The sequence below is a fragment of the Macaca nemestrina genome, chromosome 1 (assembly GCF_043159975.1).
Source record: "Macaca nemestrina isolate mMacNem1 chromosome 1, mMacNem.hap1, whole genome shotgun sequence".
Taxonomy (NCBI): Eukaryota; Metazoa; Chordata; class Mammalia; order Primates; family Cercopithecidae; genus Macaca; species Macaca nemestrina.
The window spans coordinates 70,583,210-70,603,779 of NC_092125.1; the positions used below are offsets into that span (position 1 = coordinate 70,583,210).

The 20,570-nt window shown below is 43.5% G+C and overlaps 1 long non-coding RNA gene across 1 annotated transcript; it reads right to left on the reverse strand.

The window, feature by feature from the left end:
* Window positions 1-12,142: 12,142 nt before the first annotated feature.
* On the reverse strand, window positions 12,143-20,440 carry LOC105493554 (uncharacterized). The gene is made up of 3 exons (XR_011613960.1): window positions 20,186-20,440; window positions 17,406-17,556; window positions 12,143-13,412 (listed from the first exon to the last, which is right to left on the reverse strand). It is a non-coding gene; the product is annotated as an uncharacterized lncRNA (long non-coding RNA).
* Window positions 20,441-20,570: the final 130 nt, after the last annotated feature.

Here is a 20,570-nt window from a genome sequence, read left to right on the forward strand (position 1 = left end):
CAGCTGCTTCTTTCTCTGTCCCATGATTTCGTCCTGCTCTCTTTGACCAATCAGCAGTCTCCATACTTCAGCCTACTCCTTAAAAACCCTTAGAAAAGCCCCAAACTCCTTGAGAGAGGATTTGAGGTTTCCCTCCATCTCCTTGATTGGAGGCCCTATTAGTAAGCCTCTTTTTCTACTGCAACCCCCTGTTTTGGCATATTGACTTGCTGCACACATCAGGCAACAGGCCTATTACAGTTACAGTTACTGCTCCTTCTCAGCCTCTCTGCTGGCTTCTCCTCACCTCAACTCTATAGGGTGGCCTTTCCCAAAGCTAAGTTTGTTATTGTTGTTGTTTTGATTTTTTTTAGATGGAGTCTCGCTCTATCACCCAGGGTGGAGTGCAGTGCAGCGATCTTGGCTCACTGCAACCTCTGCCTCCTGGGCTCAAGTGATTCTCCTGCCTCAGCCTTCCAAATAGCTGGGATTACAGGTACCTGCCACCACACCTGGCTAATTTTTGTATTTTTAGTACAGACAGGGTTTCATCATGTTGGCCAGGCTGGTCTCGGACTCCTGACTTCAAGTGATCTGTCTGCCTCAGCCTCCCAAAGTGCTGGGGGAGTTATAGGCGAGAGCCACCATGCCCAGCCCCAAAACTAGTTTTCCATCTCCTTTCTGTGAACTCCGTAGGGGCTAGTGAAGTGGTCACCTCTAGCCTCATGGCTTGAATTATCATCTATACCCTAAAGATTCCTGTTATAATTGACTTGTGTCCCCCCAAAACATGTTGAAGACCTAGACCTCAGTATCTCAGAATGTGACCTTAGATGGAAATAGGGTCATTGCAGATGTAATTAGGAGGAGGTCATATTGGAGTAAGGTGATCTCTCAATCCAATATGACTCGTCCTTATAAAAAGATAGAAGGCATGGGCCAGGGTGGTAGGATGCTAATATATCTGGGGGATGTCAAGAGAGGCCTCCTGATGGCAGTTACTTTTGAGTTGAGACCTGAATGACAAGAAGGGACCAGCACATGATAGTCTGTGTGGGTACAGGCAGAAGGCACAGGTACGACACACAGGCTCTAGGCTGAAGCACAAGCAGAAGGCAGTGTCAGTGGAGAGGACAACTGGGGTCATGTAGTGTAACCACCTGATGGGTTCTTCCTGCCTGCTGTATAGACAATATCAATTCACTGAGACCATGGCATTGCAGTAAAGAAAGAGTTTGACTGAGGCCAGAGGGAGACAGAGTTATTACACAAATCAATCTCCTCGAGCATTTGGGGGCCAGGGGTTTTCAAAGGTAGTTTGTGGGATGGGGTACGGGTGGCTAGGCCATGGGTGCTTGCTACTGATTGGCTGGGGTTGCAATCATAGGGGTGTGGGAAATGGTCTTCCAGTGAGCTTACTCACTGCTGGGTGGGGCCACAGGAGTGACTGGTGGGTCCAGGTAGAGCCATCAGTGTCAGACATGCAAAAAACCTGAAAAGACATTTCTTTTTTTTTTTTTTTTTTTGAGACGGAGTCTCGCTCTATTGCCCAGGCTGGAGTGCAGTGGCCGGATCTCAGCTCACTGCAAGCTCCGCCTCCCAGGTTCACGCCATTCTCCTGCCTCAGCCTCCCGAGTAGCTGGGACTACAGGCGCTCGCCACCTCGCCCGGCTAGTTTTTTGTATTTTTTTAGTAGAGACGGGGTTTCACCGTGTTAGCCAGGATGGTCTCGATCTCCTGACCTCGTGATCCGCCCATCTCGGCCTCCCAAAGTGCTGGGATTACAGGCTTGAGCCACCGCGCCCGGCCCCTGAAAAGACATTTCAAAAAGCCAAACTGAGGTTCTACAATAGTGATGTTATCTGCAGGAGTAATTGGGGAAGTTGCAATGTCTTGTGACCTCTAGAATAATGGCTGGCAATCATTTACATCTATACCTTAGCAGGAGGCACTTTCAGGAGTCAGGGCAAGGGAGAAGCTGGGGCTTTTCTTTCCCTGTTCTCTGCCTCTTGCAGTTTCCCTTCCATGGCTCCAGCCTCTGATACAAAGGCTTTTTGTGGTCCTAGCTTCAGCCAGGTTAACCCAGGCCCGTAGACTCTAATAAACACCACTGTTGCCCAGCGTGGTAGCTCATGCCTGTAATCCCAGCACTTTGGGAGGCTGAGGTGGGCGGATCACCTGAGGTCGGGAGTTTGAAGCCAGCCTGACCAACATGGAGAAACCCTGTCTCTACTAAAAATGCAAAGATTAGCTGGGCGTGGTGGCGCATGCCTGTAATCCCAGCTACTTGGGAGGCTGAGGCAGGAGAATCATTTGAACCCGGGAGGTGGAGGTTGCAGTGAGCCGAGATCGTGCCACTGCACTCCAGCCTGGGCAATAAGAGTAAAACTCCATCTCAAGAAAGATAAATAAAAATAAATAAACGCCACTGTTACCCTTCCATTGGCTGGAATGGTGACTACTGCTGTTGATACTCTCTGGGTTGCCTCAGGGTTATTGTCTTAACTTCTTTCATCACCTGTGTAACTGGCTCCCTGTATTCAGCCATTCTGTTCTGTTCAGAATAGTTTCTATTTTGCGAGGGAGAGCATCAGGATAAATAGCTAATGCATGCGGGGCTTAATACCTAGGTGATGGGTTGATGCAGCAAACCACCATGGCACACGTTTACCTATGTAACAAACCTGAACATTCTGCACATGTATCCCGGAACTTAAAATAAAATAAAATATTTTGAAAAAGAATACTTTCCATTTTTCTTGCCGGTGACTGATTCCAAGTGCTTTGGAAAAATATGTCTCGGTTCAAGTAGAAAATGACAATCAGAGACGGGGTTTCACTGTGTTATCCAAGATGGTCTCGATCTCCTGACCTCGTGATCCGCCCGTCTCGGCCTCCCAAAGTGCTGGGATTACAGGTGTGAGCCACCGCGCCCGGCCGGAATATGTTTTTATACTGGTAAAGGACAGGGGCACCTGTCTAAAACTGAGTTAGAGGTCCAACTAGGAAGGGTTGGAGGCCCTCCACATCCTCATAGCTGGATATGGATTCAGCGTGACGGGATATTAACCATTACTCCCTTTAGATTAGCCCTCCTTGCAAACACGTGGCTGCTCATTAAAGGCTGCTACCTGCCAGTTTCCTGCTTGCTGTCTATGCTTTACTGCTGTGTTTTACTGCTGCTTTTCAGAGGCCTCACTTGACCAGTCGTGATTTTTTTTTTACTTTCACTTTCCTCATTTGCCTTCGGATTATCGGCTCTTCGCCTGTCTGCTCCCGCATACTGTTAAGATACGTTGGGGATGAACGGTTCTGCAAGATTTACTTTCCCTATATGTAGCCCATTTACATGGATTATTTATCGCCTCCCCTTATTTCGAAAGATTAATTGAAACTTGGTACTTCCAATTTTTTTTTTTTTTTTTTGAGACAAAGTCTTGCTCTGTCGCCCAGACTAGAGTGCAGTGGTGTGATCTCAGCTTACTGCAACCTCCGTCCCCCAGGTTCAAGCGATTCTCATGCCTCAGCCTCCCGAGTAGCTGAGACTACAGGTGTGTGCCACCATGCCTGGTTAATTTTTTTATTTTTAGTAGAGACAGGGTTTTGGCATGTTGGTCAGGCTGGTCTTGAACTCCTGACCTCAAGTGATCCACCCACCTCAGCCTCCTCAAGTGCTGGGATTACAGGCGTGAGCCACCGCACCCAGCCAGTACTTACACATTTTAAATGAAAAATTCCAGGGTAATATGATTGAGCCAGGCAGCAGTTATGCCAGTCCCCTGTAGACAAACAGCTCTAGGATAGGGAATTGGAGATTCGGTTTTAGCAGTTCCTCTTCATCTGCTCATTAATCAAATGACTTTTACTTCTTGGTTACAGACAGCAAGACCATGTAAGTCTCCTCCTGTTTGCCATCACTGTCCTGAGCCTGGACATTCCTTTCTGGGTCTGTGTCATTTCCCTTGCTTAGTGAGACATTTCTTTTGTCAAGTCCCCTATTGTGGTCTCTCTAGTGCAAATGGCTCAACTCATTATTTGGGTAATATGAATAGCTGAATTAAAGTGACCACAGGGGCTGGGTGTAGTGACTCACACCTGTAATCCTAGCACTTTAGGAGGCCAAAGCAGGAGGATCATTTGAGCTCAGGAGTTCAAGAGCAGCCTGGGCTACACAGCAAGACCTTGTCTCTATTTTCATTTAAAAAAAAAAAAAAAAAGTGACCACAGGATCATTTTCCCTTGCTCATTTGGCTCTGAAAGCTCTTTCATCCTTTTTAGCGGAGCTCGGCCAGTGGCAGTACAATCTCATTCATGATGATCTCTACTTTCGCCTTTACCTGCTCCCCTCGTGGGTAACACAGCCTGAATCCTAAAAAGTTCGCCACTAGGGTAACATATTAGAGCACTGGGACCATTTTAAATTAGGTGGGCTTAAGAAAAAGAAATTTTTATTTTTATGTAATATTGTTTGGCCCTAATAGGGCCAAATAATAATGTTATTATTCCAAATAATAATAATGTTATTTGGAAAGTCAAGAAAAATGGCCACCTAATGGAACTACAGCCTTTAATAGTATACTTCAACTTGATTTGTTTTGCAAGCAGGGGGGAAAATGGGGTGAAATACCATACGTTCAAACATTTTTGTTGCTTAGGCTAAAACTTTACAACAAGCATGTGCATGTTTAATGAAAACAAAAGAGGAAAAATAATTAGATATTCTAGATGATCTTTCAATGCAAGCCTCGGTCAGTTCCAATGCTTCAGGTGTATCTGCCCCTGTCCCTTCTAGCCCTTCTAGTAGTTCTATTGAGACCTCTTCATCTCCTCCTCCTTACCCTCTAGCCCTATTTTACATCTACCTCCTTCTGAGAGGCTCAGTCCTATTCTGTACCCGTTACTCCCTGAGGAACCCAGCCCCACCAGTACTACCCATAGTGGAGCCTCTTAGCAACTTTCAAAGGAAAATCTTTGCTTAGAAAAGTGGCAAATGGGAATAGGGCACTATAAGGGTATGGGTCCCTTTTTCTATGTCTGATTTGGCATTATGCAAAGAAAAATTTGGTTGTTTCTCTGAAGACCCAGGAAAATTTATAGATGAATTTGAGAAACTAACTCTGACATAATTTAGCCTGGCAGGATTTGCATATTTTGTAATTCACCTGCTGTACAGTGGAAGAAAAGCAATGGATTTTGGGAATAGCTAGGACACACACAAATGAAATGCTATCCCACAATTCTAATCGTACTATCTACAGGGCCTGGGGTATTGCAGTTTCTGATCAAAATCCAGGATGGAATGATCAAAGGAATAGTGAAGACAGAGAGGAGAGATCACATGATCACTTGTTTATTAGAAGGGATAAACACATGTATGAAAAATACCTGTTAATTATGATAACGTGAAGGAAGTTACCCAAGGTAAAGATGAGAATCTGGCTTTGTTTCAGGGACAATTGAGGTAATTAGGAAATATACTCATCCCACTTCAAAAGGGCAAACCTGATTGGGGGTACATTTTATAATTCAGTCTGCTCTTGATATCCACTGGAAACTGCAAAAAGCAACCTTGCGTACCCAGACTACTATGAACCAGTTTTGGGACATGGCATTTATGGTTTTTAATAACAAGGACAACACAGAGAAAGGAGGAAAACTTAAGACATTTTCTCGAAAGGGACAGCTCTTAGCTGTGGCCTTCAGTTTGCCACCCACATGGGGGTTGCCCTTACACTTCTCAGCCTTGGCAAGGGAAGCTAGAAGGCAGAAAGCCCCAATCTGGGCTTCCAGATCACCACAACTTGAATATAAATTAATGTGCTTGCTGTAAGAAAACTGGCCATTGGGAAGAGCGAATGCGCACCACTCACTCTTGGGTTTGCTCAGACATCCTTGGTTTAGGTGCTGAAGACCAAGAGTGACGGGGCTCAAGACCCTCCACTACAGCTCTCATTGGGCAACAAAACCATATATCTGGAGGATCCTGGGGTAACCCTTGAAGTGGCAGGTAACAATATTAATTTCCTTCTCTATACAGGGGCTGCTTGCTCTGTTTTGATGCAGTATGAAGAGGTTTTATCATCCCGAGACTATATGGTCACAGGGATAAATGGACAAGCTCATAGGTGCTGTTTTAGCATCCTCTAAGCTGCTCTTCAGGGACTGTTTTTTCATATGCGTTTCTTGTCTTTTTTTTTTTTTTTTTTGAGATGGAGTCTCACTCTGTCACCAGGCTGAAGTGCAGTGGCACAATCTCAGCTCACAACTTCATATGCTTTTCTTTTAATGCCTGAATGCCCTGCCTCTCTGTTGGGAAGAAATTTATTAACTCAGCTTCAAACTGTAGTCTCTTTCAGAAATTACAAGGTGGATGAGGAATTGCTTTTACTTCTCTCCACAACAATGGAGAAAAATTAATAGAGATTCAGCTAGCTTGCATGTTGTAGTAACCTCCCAAATAGATCCTATGGTTTGGGACATTTAACTTCTGGGGAGGGCATTAAATACCCCTCCAGTTTGTATTTAACTTAAACCTGGTGTCTCATATTCCCTGGAAAAGACAATACCCTCTGCGAACAGAGGCATAAAGAGTAATCCAGCCACTAATAAATATGTTTCTGCAATTTGGTTTGCTGAGACTCTGAGTCTCCCTGTAATAATCCAATCTTGTCAGTTAAAAAGACAAGTGGAGACTATAGATTTGTTCAAGACCTCCTTGTTGTCAATGAGGTTGTTGTTCTCATACATCCTATAGTATGCAATCTTTATAGGCTGTTAGCCCAGGTCCCTGGGGATGCTAATTGGTTTACAATCTTAGATCTTAAGGAAGCCTTTTTCTGTATTTTGGTGCACCCTGACTTGCAATTCATCTTTGCTTTTGAATGGACTGACCCACATAGTCATTTAGTTTCTCAATTAACTTGGACAGTTCTTCCCTAGGGGTTTGGAGATACCTCTCATTTATTTGGAAATGTGCTGGCTAAAAGAATTTAAAATGTTGTGATTGGATAAGGGCACCATTATTCAGTACTTAATGATCTGCTTATTGCTAGCCCAACCAAAAGGGACTCAGACAATAACACCATTACATTGTTAAATTTTCTGAGAACTAATGGGTATATAGACTCTTGCTGTACAAGGCCCAGATTTCTTTTCTTTTTATTTTTTTTGAGACAGGGTTTGGCTCTGTCACCCAGGCTGGAGTGCAGTGGTGTGACCTCAGCTCACTGCAACCTCCATCTCCTGGGGTCAAGCAGTCCTCCCACCTCAGCCTCCCGAGTAGCTGGGACCACAGGTGCACACACTACACCCAGATAATTTTTTTTTTTTAATTTTTTTAGAGACACTTTTGCCATGTTGCCCAAGCTGGTCTTGAACTCCTGAGCTCAATCAAGTGATCCTCCCACCTCAGCCTCCCAGAATGTTGAGATTACAGGTGTGAGCTATTATACCCAGCCAAGGCCCAGATTTCAACTCAAAAAGTTAAGTATTAGGGATACGTCTTAACTCCTGGCACCAGGGCAATAGCCCTGGTACAAAAAGAAGCTATTTTGGGTGTTCCAGAACACCAAACTAGAAAACAATTATGGGCTTTCCTAGGGATGGCAGGATTCTGCCATTTACGGGTACCCGGATTTGGGCATATGGCCAAGCCTTTAGATGAGGCTCTATGAGGAGCAGACTCAGATCCTTCTGAATGGGGTAACAATTATAAACATGCTTTTAATACTCTCTAAGAGTACATATCCAGCCTTAGGAATCCCCAGTCTTGACAAACCAGTCTTCCTTTAAGTGGCTGAAAAACAATCAACAACCCTATGCATTCTTGTCCAGAAACTAGGAGATATCCCTTAAATGGTGGCATACTTTTCTAAGCAATTATACCATGTGGCTTCAGGATGGCCCAGATGTCTCAGAGCAGTTACAGCAACTGCTTTTCTGGTAGATGAAGCTAACTTTATGGCAAGATCTGGAAGTTTTGACACCACACCAAGTATAAGAGGTTCTAGAAGCCAAAGGATACCTATAGATAACCAAGATATGCTTATTAAAGTATCAGGCTTTATTGTTTAGACACTCCTGTTATTACTCTTAAAGGATGCCAAACCTTAAACCTGGCTACTTATCTGCCTGAGGCTATGGACCCTCTAGATCATTCTTGCATGCAAGTTATGGAGCAAATTTATTCCAGCTGGGCAGACTTAAAAGATGAGCCACTAGGTAATCCTGAAATAGAATGGTTTACAAATGGGAGCAGTTTTATGTATCAGGGAAACTGAAGAGCCAGGTAGGTTGTTGCCAGTCAGCATGAGGTAAACAAAGCCCAGGCTCTAACAGCTTCCAGCTCAGCTCAAAAAGGAGTTAATTGGCTGGGTGCGGTGGCTCACACCTGTAATCCTAGCACTTTGGGAGGCCGAGGTCAGTGAATCACCTGAGGTCAGGAGTTTGAAACCAGCCTGGCCAACATAATGAAACCCAGTCTCTACTAAAGATACAAAAATTAGCTTGGCATGGTGGTGGGCACCTGTAATCCCAGCTACTCGGGAGGTTGAGGAGGAGAATCATTTGAACCCAGGAGACGGAGGTTGCAGTGAGCCAAGATTGCACCATTATACTCCAGCCTGGGTGACAGAGTGAGACCCCATCTCTAAAAAAAAAAAAAAGAAGCAGTTAGTGGCTCCTACCATAGCCCTTCAATTGGGAAATGATTTAAGAATGAACATTTACACTGACTGCAAGTATGCCTTTCTGGTCTTCACGCTCATGTTATCATTTGGAAGGAACGGAGATTCCTAACTGCTGCTAAGGGTTCCCATATAAAAATACCACTTGGAAATTTTAAATCTACTAGATGCTGTCCTGCTGTCAAAGGAAGTTGCTGTGAGTCACTGCAGGGAGCATCAGAAAGGAGACTCCACTATAATAAAAGGAAATTCTTTTGCAGGTGCTATACCCAAGGCAGCTGCATTAAGGGAGCCAATCAACTTTGTGGGCATGTCGGTACCCCCTGCCCTGGTGATGATAAAGCCAGAGTATACTAAAGGAGAACAGGAATGAGCTAAAACCCATGGATTAACTTGAAACCCTTCCAGATGGCTAATTAATGAAAATGACATGCTGTATGTACAAAGGCTGATCAATGCAAAGTGGTTAAACATGTGCATGACTCTACTCATTTGGGAAGAGATTCCCTATTTCAATTGATGTCTTGTCTTTTTATAGGAAAAGACCTTCTTAAAACAGTAAAACAAGGGACTTGGGCCTATGAACTATGCGTCCAAAATAACCCAAATAATCAACCTTTACCTCCTCCTTTAGCAAAACCTGTTCAGCACAGGGGAACACACCAAGGTGAAGACTGGCAAATAGACTACACTCAAATACCCCCATGGGAAGGATTCAAATATTTATTAGTATTCATTGATACCTTTACTTGTTGGATTGAAGGTTTTCCTACTTGGTCTGAAAAGGCAACTGACATTTCTAAATTTTTATTAAAGGAAATAATCCCTAGGTTTGGGCTGCCTAAAAGCTTATAGAGTGACAATGGCCCATTTTTCACAGCAACAAGAACCCAAAATATATCATTGGCTCTAGGAATTCAGTATCACCTTTATTCAGCATGGAAGCCACAGTTTGCAGGAAAAGTAGAAAGGGCCAATCAAACTTCAAAGAGAACTCTTGCCAAGTTATGCCAGGAAACATCAGAAACCTATTTGTCTCTATTGCCCGTGGCCTTGTTGCTAGTTTTGGCTGCCCCTAAGGGAAACTTGTAGCTCAGCTCTTTCGAAAAAATGTATGGAAGTCCTTTCTTAACTGCAGATTTCCTAGTAGATATAGATACTTTTTTTTTTTTTTTGAGATGGAGTCTTACTCTGTCGCCCAGGCTGGAGTGCAATGGCGCGGTCTCGGCTCACTGCAACCTCTGCCTCCCGGGTTCAAGCGATTCTCCTGCCTCACCTCTGGAATAGCTGGGATTACAGGGGTCCACCACCATGACTGGCTAATTTTTGTATTTTTAGTAGAGATGGGGTTTCACCATGTTGGCCACGCTGGTCTTGAACTGCTGACCTCATGATCTGCCCCCTTCGGCCTCCCAAAGTGCTGGGATTACAGGCATGAGCCACTGCACCCAGTCGATATAGATACTTTCAAATTACAGAACTATGTTATTAACTTAGGTCAGTTGCAAAAAGCTCTTGAATATGGAAATCAGAGACTTCCTCCCCCAACTAAGAAAGAAGATCATGTTATAATTCAGCCAGGAAACTGGGTTCTATTAAAAACTTGGAAGGAAGGGTCTCCATTAGATCAACTTTCCCCAAAGTACTTGTACAAAGTACCCCAACTGCAATTAAACTTCAAGGAATAAGCAGCTGGGTTCATTTATCTTGAATTAAACCCATTTCTTATGAAGTCCCACAGGCTGCCGGAACATAAGAGACTGATCTCACTTATTCCTGTGTACCAACCACTGATCTCTGGTGCCTGCTCAGGAGAAACAAGAAGGATGAGTAACTTAAAGATGTGGATTAACATCTTAATTCTGCACACGTATTGGAACCAGCTAAGAAGCAATCTCTTTGCCAAATGGGCACAAACTTTAGCCTCCCTACACAACAAAACTGATTGCTGGGTATGCACAGAATTAATGCCTCCTCCACCTCAGGCTGCCCTGGCACATCCTGCCAGCCACTATGAGCATATGGGGAAATTATTATGATTGGGGTAAATGGACAACCCTTTTTCCCTTCTACTGAAAAACAGGGCCCAGCCCTTTCCCTTCCCACCGTGAAACAAAGAAGCCTCTTTTTAGTTTGATCAGAAAATTAAACTCCACTCTGACTTTAGGTTATACTGTACATGATGAATGAATGACAGCTGTATAAGTTCAGGTATTAGGCAGAGTGCCCCTATGCTTTGAAAGACAATAGTAGTGATCACCACACTGAAACCTGTAATATGGAATGGTTACTACCCCAACACTATAATTGCACACTTCTTGTAACTAGCCAAATGTGGATGGGATGGCAAGATGAGTCTTTATGGCTAGGTGCTTATATTTCTCCTTGGGGTTGGTTATGGGCATGTGGGTCACATGGCTGGCCATACATGCCTTATAATTGGACTGGAAGATGTACATAGGGTCATCCTCATCTCCCAGGATGTATCCTCACTAGATTATAATCTCTCCCATCTAACTGGGAAACTGTAAGAGCTAATCATAAGTGACAAAAGCAGACTTCTTGGTTGTTTTACCCATTGGCTATCTGTCATGTGTGTCCATATAGAAGACCACCTAAACAGGCTTTGTGTGAGCAACAAGGCTGTTTATTCACTCGGGTACAAGTGGGCTGAGTTCGAAAAGAGAGTCAGCGAAGGGAGATAGGAGAGGGGCAGCTTTATAGGACTGAGGTAGGCAGTGGAATGTTACAGTTAGAGGTGGTTATCTATTGTTAGCAGAGGAGGGGGTCACAAGGTGCATGGTGGGGAGATCATAAGATTCATTGTCCAGAAGAAGAATGTCACAAGGTCGATTGATCAGTTGGAGCAGGGCAGGAACAAGTCATAATGGTGGAATGCTGAGCTCGCCCCAGCGGCGCTAGAGGAATTAAAGACACACACACAGAAATATAGAGGTGTGAAGTGGAAAATCAGGGGTCTCACAGCCTTCAGAGCTGAGAGCCCTGAACACAGATTTACCCACATATTTATTAACAGCAAACCAGTCATTAGCATTGTTTCTATAGATATTAAATTAACTAAAAGTATCCCTTATGGGAAACAAAGGGATGGGCCGAATTAAATAAATAGGTTGGGCTACTTAACTGCAGCAGGAACATGCCCTTAAGACACACATTGCTCATGCTATTGTTTGTGGCTTTGGCTCAAGCCTGTAATCCCAGCACTTTGGGAGGCCGAGACGGGCAGATCACAAGGTCAGGAGATCGAGACCATCCTGGCTAACACGGTGAAACCCCGTCTCTATTAAGAAATACAAAAAACTAGCCGGGCAAGGTGGCGGGCGCCTGTAGTCCCAGCTACTCGGGAGGCTGAGGCCGGAGAATGGCGTAGACCCGGGAGGCGGAGCTTGCACTGAGCTGAGATCCGGCCGCTGCACTCCAGCCTGGGTGACAGAGCGAGACTCCATCTCAAAAAAAAAAAAAGAATGCCTTTAAGCAGTTTTCCACCCTGGGCGTGCCAGGTGTTCCTTGCCCTCATTCCTGTAAACACACAACCTTCCAGCTTGGGCGTTAGAGCCATTATGGACATGTCATAGTGCTGCAGATATTTTGTTTATGGCCAGTTTTGGGGCCAGTTTATGGCCGGGTTTTGGGGGGCTTGTTCCCAACATGTCTCCCTTCTTTGATTTGCAACGAGATAAAAGCAAGGGCAGCTTTGTCATGGTGAGCTACTTTATCTGCATCTGCAGATTATACAAAGACAAACAACACAGATTAAAAGCACCATCATCATGGAAATCACAGCGCTTCCAAGTGTTTTTATCCATTTTAACAGGTTACTAGCTGCTAATTTGTCTGCAGCTCCTTTAAGCACTCCAGTTCCTGGCATTAAGGTCAGGTGTGCCTGGGATGCTTTAAATATTTGTTCTTTTAATTTTGCTATATCCAAAAACAAGTTTGTAGAGTGTCCTTCTAGATGCTTTTTTATTCTTTCCCAAATTTTGATCTTACTAAGAGCATTTAATAGTTTCCACAAATCCTTATGTGAAGCTCCTAGAGCGGGCCATATCATTTGAAGTTGAGGTACCACTATATCGCCATGGTTCCAGATAATAGGAACTTTTGCTGTACTTCTTATCATTTCTACCATCTGACCATTTTGTTCAGATCATCTGAACATAGTGTGACCGTGGCATGCAGACTGAGAGGTGCAATTCAAGCTAAACATCCCTTAGGGGACAAATTAATAATGATTCCATAGGAATCATTTTGCAACAAGTCTGCCTGTTCTGCGATGCAATCTTCCTAAACAAGTATGTTCATTTTTTCCAACTGGGTCCAATCCTGTTTACAAAACAGATTTTTAAGGGCAGTATGCCTCAATTATAGGAGCAGATTTATTATGGTAAATACTGAGATCAGAAAGCATGTGTAACTGTGTCAGAGTGATTGCATCCAGGCATTATTATCAGCCCTTATTGAAGGAATGCTCAAGGTCATTGTGACTGGTTGTCTGGCTTTCCTTAGGTTTTCTTCTGCCATCTGTGACAGCTTCTTGATCTGTCCCAGGTGGGTGGCTGTGTTCGACGCATGCTGCTCGTGACAGTTGGGGGTCCTCCTCAGCGTTAGTCTCAACATGGCTGCAACTGGGGGGTCCTCGGGATGCTCCCAGAGTCTCTTCCTCGGCATCTGGCTCATGATAAGGTTTTAGGTGTCTGGATAGTATCCAAATCGGCTGTCGATTTTGGCCTGGAGAAATACAAGCAAAACCTCTACCCCAAGTTATTATTTTACCTATTTCTTAATTTTTTTTATTATTGGGCCTTTTCGTTATTGGATCTTTTCACCAAATAATGCTAGATTCAATTGTGTATGGGCTGTCCTATAATCCCTATTTCTCCTCCTTTTTTGTTTTTGTCATCAATTGTTCTTCTGTATGAAATCACAACTGAGCATTTTCAATTAACTGTGTGGAATGAACCACGTATGAAGAATCAGAAATCACATTAATAGGCATATAAAAAGCAGTCAATATCTCAATCACTGCTACAAGCTCTGCTTTTTGAGCTGAAGTATAGGATGTCTGGAAAGCTTTACTTTTTGAGCCAAAATAAGAAGCTTTACCATTACTAGACCTATCTGTAAAAACATTCTCAACACCTTCAATTGGTTTAAATTTAGTTATTTTAGGGAGAATACAATTAGTTAATTTCAAAAACTGAAACAGCTTCGTTTTAGGAAAACCACTATCGAGAATACCCACAAAGTCAGCTAAATGGGTTTGCCAAGTAAGGCTATTTATAAATGCTCGCTGTATTTGTGCTTTCATGAGAGGGACAATAATTTTTCCGGGATCATGTTCATGTAATTTAACAATCCAAGTTCTCCCAATCCCTATCATAGTAGCGATTTGATCTAAATAAGGAGTTAGAGTCTGTGAAGTAATATGTGGAAGAAAAAGACACCCTACTAAGCCCTTTTCTTGGACAATAACACCAGTAGGTGAACGCTGAGTTGAAAAAGTTAGCAAATCTAGAGTCTTCTCTGGACCTATTCTATTTATCTGAGCTTTATGGACTTGCTTTTCAATCAGTTGTAACTCTGCCTCAGCCTCTTTTGTTAATTGCCGTGGGCTAGTGAGACTAGGATTTCCTCTAAGGGTAGAAAACAGGTTACTCATGGCATAGGTAAGAATGCCTAGAGCAGGTCATATCCAATTAATATCCCACAGTAATTTTTGAAAATCATTTAATGTTTTTAATTTATCCCTACATATGGCTACTTTCTGTGGCATGGTGGTAGTGTCATTTACTAAGGTCCCCAAGTAGGAGTAGGGAGTAGTAGTCTGAATTTTGACAGGAGCTATAATTAAACCAGCACGAGAAATCAAATTTTGCAAGTGATCATAACATTGGAATAATATTTCTCGAGTGGGGGCAGCACGAAGTATATCATCCATATAGTGAATAATGTAACACTGTGAAAATGTTTTACGAGTAGGTTCAACTGCTTGCCCTACAAACCTCTGGCAAATTGTTGGGCTGTTTGACATGCCCTGTGGCAACACTTTCCAACGATAATGCTTAGCAGCTGCAGGTTGTTTACAGCAGGAATTGTAAATGCAAACCGTTCACAGTCTTGCTCAGCTAAAGGGATAGTAAAGAAACAGTCCTTTAAATCCATGACAATTAAAGGCCATTTTTTTGGAATTATAGTAGGAGAAGGCAATCCTCACTGTAATGCTCCCATAGGTTGTATAACTGAATAGATGGCTCTTAAGTCAGTTAACATTCTGCATTTACCTGATTTTTTTCTTAATTACAAAAACTGGAGAATTCCAAGGAGAAAATGTTGGAGCTATGTGCCCATTTTCTAATTGTTCAGCAACTAATTTCTCTAAAGCCTCCAGTTTTTCTTTACTTAGCAGCCATTCTTCTATCCAAATTGGCTTATCTGTTAACCATTTTAAAGGCATAGGTTCTGGAGGCTTAACAGTGGCTGCCATTAAAAATTATTTCCTAATCTTTGGTGGGAACTTTGTTTTTCCGCTTGAAGCGGTTCTTTCAAACCTTGCAAACTTTTTTCTAGTCCTTGGGACACACCCCATTTCATGCATTCTATGTTGATTTTGAGGGCTATATAATTGTTCTGGAATTAGAACTTGTGCTCCCCATTGTTGTAACAAATCTCTTCCTCATAAATGTATAGGTACAGAAGTTATAATTGGTTGAATAGTCCCAGGTTGTCCATCAGGCCCCTCACAATGCAAAATGTAACTACTTTGATATATTTCAGTGGCTTTAGCAACTCCAACTATGTTAAATTGAGTGGATTGAATTGGCCATGTGAACGGCCAGTGCTGCAGAGAAATTATTGAAATGTCTGCTCCCATATCTACCAAACCTTAAAATTTCTTTTCTTGAATAGTTATTTCACAGGTAGGATGTGTATCAGTAATTTGATTTACCCAATAAGCTGCTTTGCCTTGTTTATTTGTGCTTCCAAATCCTCCTGTTCATTTAATTTCACTTTTTCCCATTCCCACATATGGCACAATCAGGAGCTATGCTATGTGCTCTCCTGGCTCTGCTTTCCAGGGAACAGAAGTAGATATAACAATTTGAATTTCCCCATTGTAATCTGAATCAATGACTCCTGTATGTATTTGTAAGCCTTTTCAACTTACACTAGACCTTCCTAAAAGTAATCCTATTGTCCCTGCTGGCAAGGGTCCACAGACTCCTATTGGGACCTTTTGCGGGGGTTCCCCAGGCAGAAGGCTCACAGCTTTTGTGCAGCATAAATCTACTGTGGCACTACAGGCTGTGGCAGGGGACAGACGTTGTTCAGGGGTGAGGGAATGGCCTTAGCTGGAAATGCCCTGGTTTAGAACAGGGCTGGGACAGGCCCCTCATGGCGTTTCCCAAAATCGGGTTCCCATCTTTATCAAACTTAGAGTGACACTGACTAGCCCAGAGTTTTCCTTTTTTACATTTTGGACATATCTCAGGCTCAACAGTTTTCTTTTTTCCCCTATCTGGTGGCCTGACTTGCTAATTTTTTTCTACGTTCTTTTTTAGTATGACCATGCTTCCCACAGTTAAAACAAGCTCCAGGAAATGGAGTATTTCCTTTATCCACTGTCAGTCCTGCCATTGCCTGTGCCAACAAAGTAGCTTTATGCAGATTACCTCCAATACCATCACAGGCCTTGATATAATCAACTAAATGTGCTTTCCCTCTAATAGGTTGCAGAGCAGCCTGGCAATCGGGATTAGCATTGTCGAAAGCTAATAACTGCAACACTATATCCTGAGCAGCTGAATCTGCAATCATCTTTTTAAGAGACTCCTGTAACCGAGCTATAAAATCAACATATGGTTCTCTGGGTCCCTGTTTTATAGCACTAAAGGAAGGGTATTGTTCTCCACCTGAAGTGATTTTTTTCCCAAGCTCTAATGCACAGCCCCCTAAGCTGTTCTATGGCATCATCCTGCATGACCAGTTGTGCATCTAAACCAGCCCAGCCACCAACTCCCAAAAGATGGTCTGCAGTTATATTAATTTGAGGTTGGTCCTGGGCATTGCAAGCAGCCTGAATGGAAGCTTCATCTGCCCACCAAGTTTTAAACTGTAAGAACTGAGCAGGAGTTAGACAAGCTCGAGTAAGAGCATCCCAGTCGGTAGGAATCATCTGACTGGAAACAGTAACATTCTTTAACAGTCCCATGATGAAAGGAGAACCTGGTTCATACTGATTTATTGCTTGTTTTAATTCTTTGAGTAATTTAAAAGGAAAAGGCTCAAATGTAGCTATAATATTTCCCTCTTGATCTGGGGGGTGTATTCTAATAGGGAACTGTCAGGCCTCTAAATCACCGTCTCGTCTAGCTTGCTGAATTGCTGCCTGAATAGAACTAAGAGCAGTTGCTCAAGGTGCTGCTCAAACAGTCACTAGGGCAACTACTTTTTGCCCTGTGTCCTCTGGGAAAAAAAGATCTGGGGGGTCATTTTCTTCAAAATAATAATGAGGGGGTGCAGAAGGGTAGGGATGAACCTCTCCTTCCTTTGCCACTTTAGCTTCAGCTGGCAAATAAACATGCTCTGTAATCTCTTCTGCTACTTTGCTATACTCTTGTTCCTCTTCATTATCAGTGTTAAAAAGTTCAAAGGTGAAACGAACCAGAACCCAAACCTGTCCCACTGTTACCCTGATGCTTCTGAGCTCCCCTTCTTACTCACCACGGGGATTACTTTAAGAGTACTTGGTGTCCTCCAGCTAGTTTTCCGTTCCAACCGTTACTCCGGTGACCCTTTGGCCTGGATTTGAGGTCCCACGTTGGGCGCCACTTGCCGAGACCAGCTCGGTTGGGGAGACCCTAACCCAGTGGCGCTAGAGGAATTAAAGACACACACACAGAAATATAGAGGTGTGAAGTGGAAAATCAGGGGTCTCATAGCCTTCAGAGTTGAGAGCCCTGAACAGAGATTTACCCACATATTTATTAACAGCAAACCAGTCATTAGCATTGTTTCTATAGATATTAAATTAACTAAAAGTATCCCTTATGGGAAACGAAGGGATGGGCCGAATTAAATGAATAGGTTGGGCTAGTTAACTGCAGGAGGAACACGCCCTTAAGACACACATCGCTCATGCTATTGTTTGTGGCTTAAGAATGCCTTTAAGCAGTTTTCCACCCTGGGCAGGCCAGTTGTTCCTTGCCCTCATTCCCGTAAACCCACAACCTTCCAACTTGGGCATTAGGGCCATTATGGACATATCATAGTGCTGCAGTGATTTTGTTTATGGCCAGTTTTGGGGCCAGTTTATGGGCAGATTTTGGGGGGCTTGCTCCCAACAGTGGAATGTCATAAGATTGGTCAATCAGTTAAGGCAGGAGCTGGCTGTTTAAGTTCTTTTGTGTTTTTTTGGCTACTCCAGACTTCTCGGCTCCTGAAGGCCATCTGGACATATATGTGCAGGTCACAGGGGTTACAATGGCTGAGCTTCGGCTCGGAGGTCTGACACTATCTTCTCCCCACAGGCAGCCACAATTGACACGGAGCTTCAAGTCAAAGCCATAGCTAAACACAGCTGCAGTTTTCAATAATATACCCCATGCCCTTACCCTCTGGACTGAAGAAACATCTCAAATTAGACAGACAGCCTTATGAACCTATGGCTCTGGACATGTTAACAGCAGCTCAAAGGGGGAACTTGTACTATAATCAAAACAGAATGTTATGTATATATTCCAGACTATTCACATAATATTACTCAGGCCACAAAAGACTTTGACACCCATATCTCTGCCGTTGACATGCTGTCAGTTGACCCCATATCAGCTTGGTTCTAACAGCTGCCTAGTCCTTCGAAAACTTTTTTGTTTAGCATGCTTGGGATAATTCTATCCATTCTGTTTTGTGCTGTGGAATATATTGCATTGTACTTTTTATGTAGGAATAAAAGTTATGCTTACTCAATGCTTCTTTAAATTCAACACATTAATTTTCTAGATTTCACCTTTTTCCAGGACTTAGAATTATGTAGGATTGGTCCTCACTATACAGATGCTCTCTGACTGGCTAGCTCTCTACTTTAGGCAAAGGGATCCTAATGGTTAGGCAGGAATATCATCACTTCTGTTCAGCTTGAAGAAGTTACTAAAGATGGATTTCTGTCCCCCTACACCCCTTAGGATTAAGGGTCTACTTGTAGAAAGGAGGACGGAATTATGTCAGAAGTGTCCTAACCAGAGTGACTCCATCTTGAATAAAGGTCAGATAAAGCCAAATCTGCTGGGTGACTTTCCCAGGAAGATAGGCACTCTTCACAAGATGTTTATGGTTGAGGAAATGAGATAATGGAAAAAAGGTATTCTTAGTTTAAAAATGAGTTTCACTCTAGGCCAGGCGCTGTGGCTCATGTCTGTAATCCCAGCACTGTGGGAGGCCGAGGCGGGCGGATCACGAGGTTGGGAGATGGAGACCATCCTGGCAAATACGGTGAAACCCCATCTCTACTAAAAATACAAAACAATTAGCCAGGCGTGGTGGCGGGCACCTGTAGTCCCAGCTTCTAGGGAGGCTGAGGCAGGAGAATGGCGTGAACCCGGGAGGCAGTGGAGTTTGCAGAGAGCGGAGATCGCACCACTGCACTCCAGCCTGGGTGACAGAGCCAGACTCCGTCTCAAAAAAAAAAAAAAAAAAAAAAGAGTTTCACTCTAAAGATAACAGTACACCCATAAATTTTCCCTGAAATCAATAGTTACACAAGAGAATAACAATACTAATAGTCTGTCACAAGCTGATCATAGGCCTTTGTAATAAAGTACACTAGTTGTAGCCCTATAAAAGCAAGCATTACATTGAAGGCAGAGGTGCTCCTATATAAGCAATACTTGCTTACTACTACTTGCAAGCAAGTATACTACTCAGAAATAGAGTAGTACTATTATTAGAAATGGAATAGTTTCTTTTTTTTTTTTTTTTTTTTTTGAGACGGAGTCTCGCTCTGTCGCCCAGGCTGGAGTGCAGTGGCGCGATCTTGGCTCACTGCAAGCTCTGCCTCCCGGGCCCACGCCATTCTCCTGCCTCAGCCTCCCGAGTAGCTGGGACCACAGGTGCCTGCCACCACACCCGGCTAATTTTTTGTATTTTTAGTAGAGACGAGGTTTCACCGTGTTAGCCAGGAAGGTCTCGATCTCCTGACTTTGTGATCCGCCCGCCTCAGCCTCCCAAAGTGCTGGGATTACAGGCGTGAGCCACCACGCCCGGCTTAGAAATGGAATAGTTTCTAATAAACTACTTTAACTATTATACTCTGCAACTTGCCCTGATTCTTTGCCGCGGACATCTAAGAACCTGCTCTTGGGTCTGGAATGAGACCCCTTTTCTGTTAATTCCTCTATTCCATTTACTCAGAGTAAAAGCCAGTCTGGAAAATAACCTGTGAGGCCTCCAAGATCCACCCTGACTCCCTTACCCACTTCCTTCCTGACTTCATCTATCCCTCTTACCTTCCCTTGATCCTCCAGCAAGCCAGGTATCCTCATTCCTCCGCATTTATGAGCCTGTTACTTTGACCAAAGTGCTCTTCCCTCTAGACCGCCTCCTTCCTCTCCTGTAGATTTTTAGGCAAATACCATGTTCTCAGTGAGGACTTCCCTAACCTGCCTATTTAAAATGACCATCCCATAACTGGGCACCGTTGCTCAAGCCTGTAATCCCAGCACTTTGGGAAGATGAGGTGGATGGTTCACTTGAGGTCAGGAGTTCAAGACCAGCCTGGCCAGCATATAGTGAAACCCTATCTTGACTAAAAATTAAAAAAAAAAAAAAATTAGCTGGGCATGGTGGTGGGTGCCTGTAATCCCAACTACTCTGGAGGCTGATGCAGGAGAA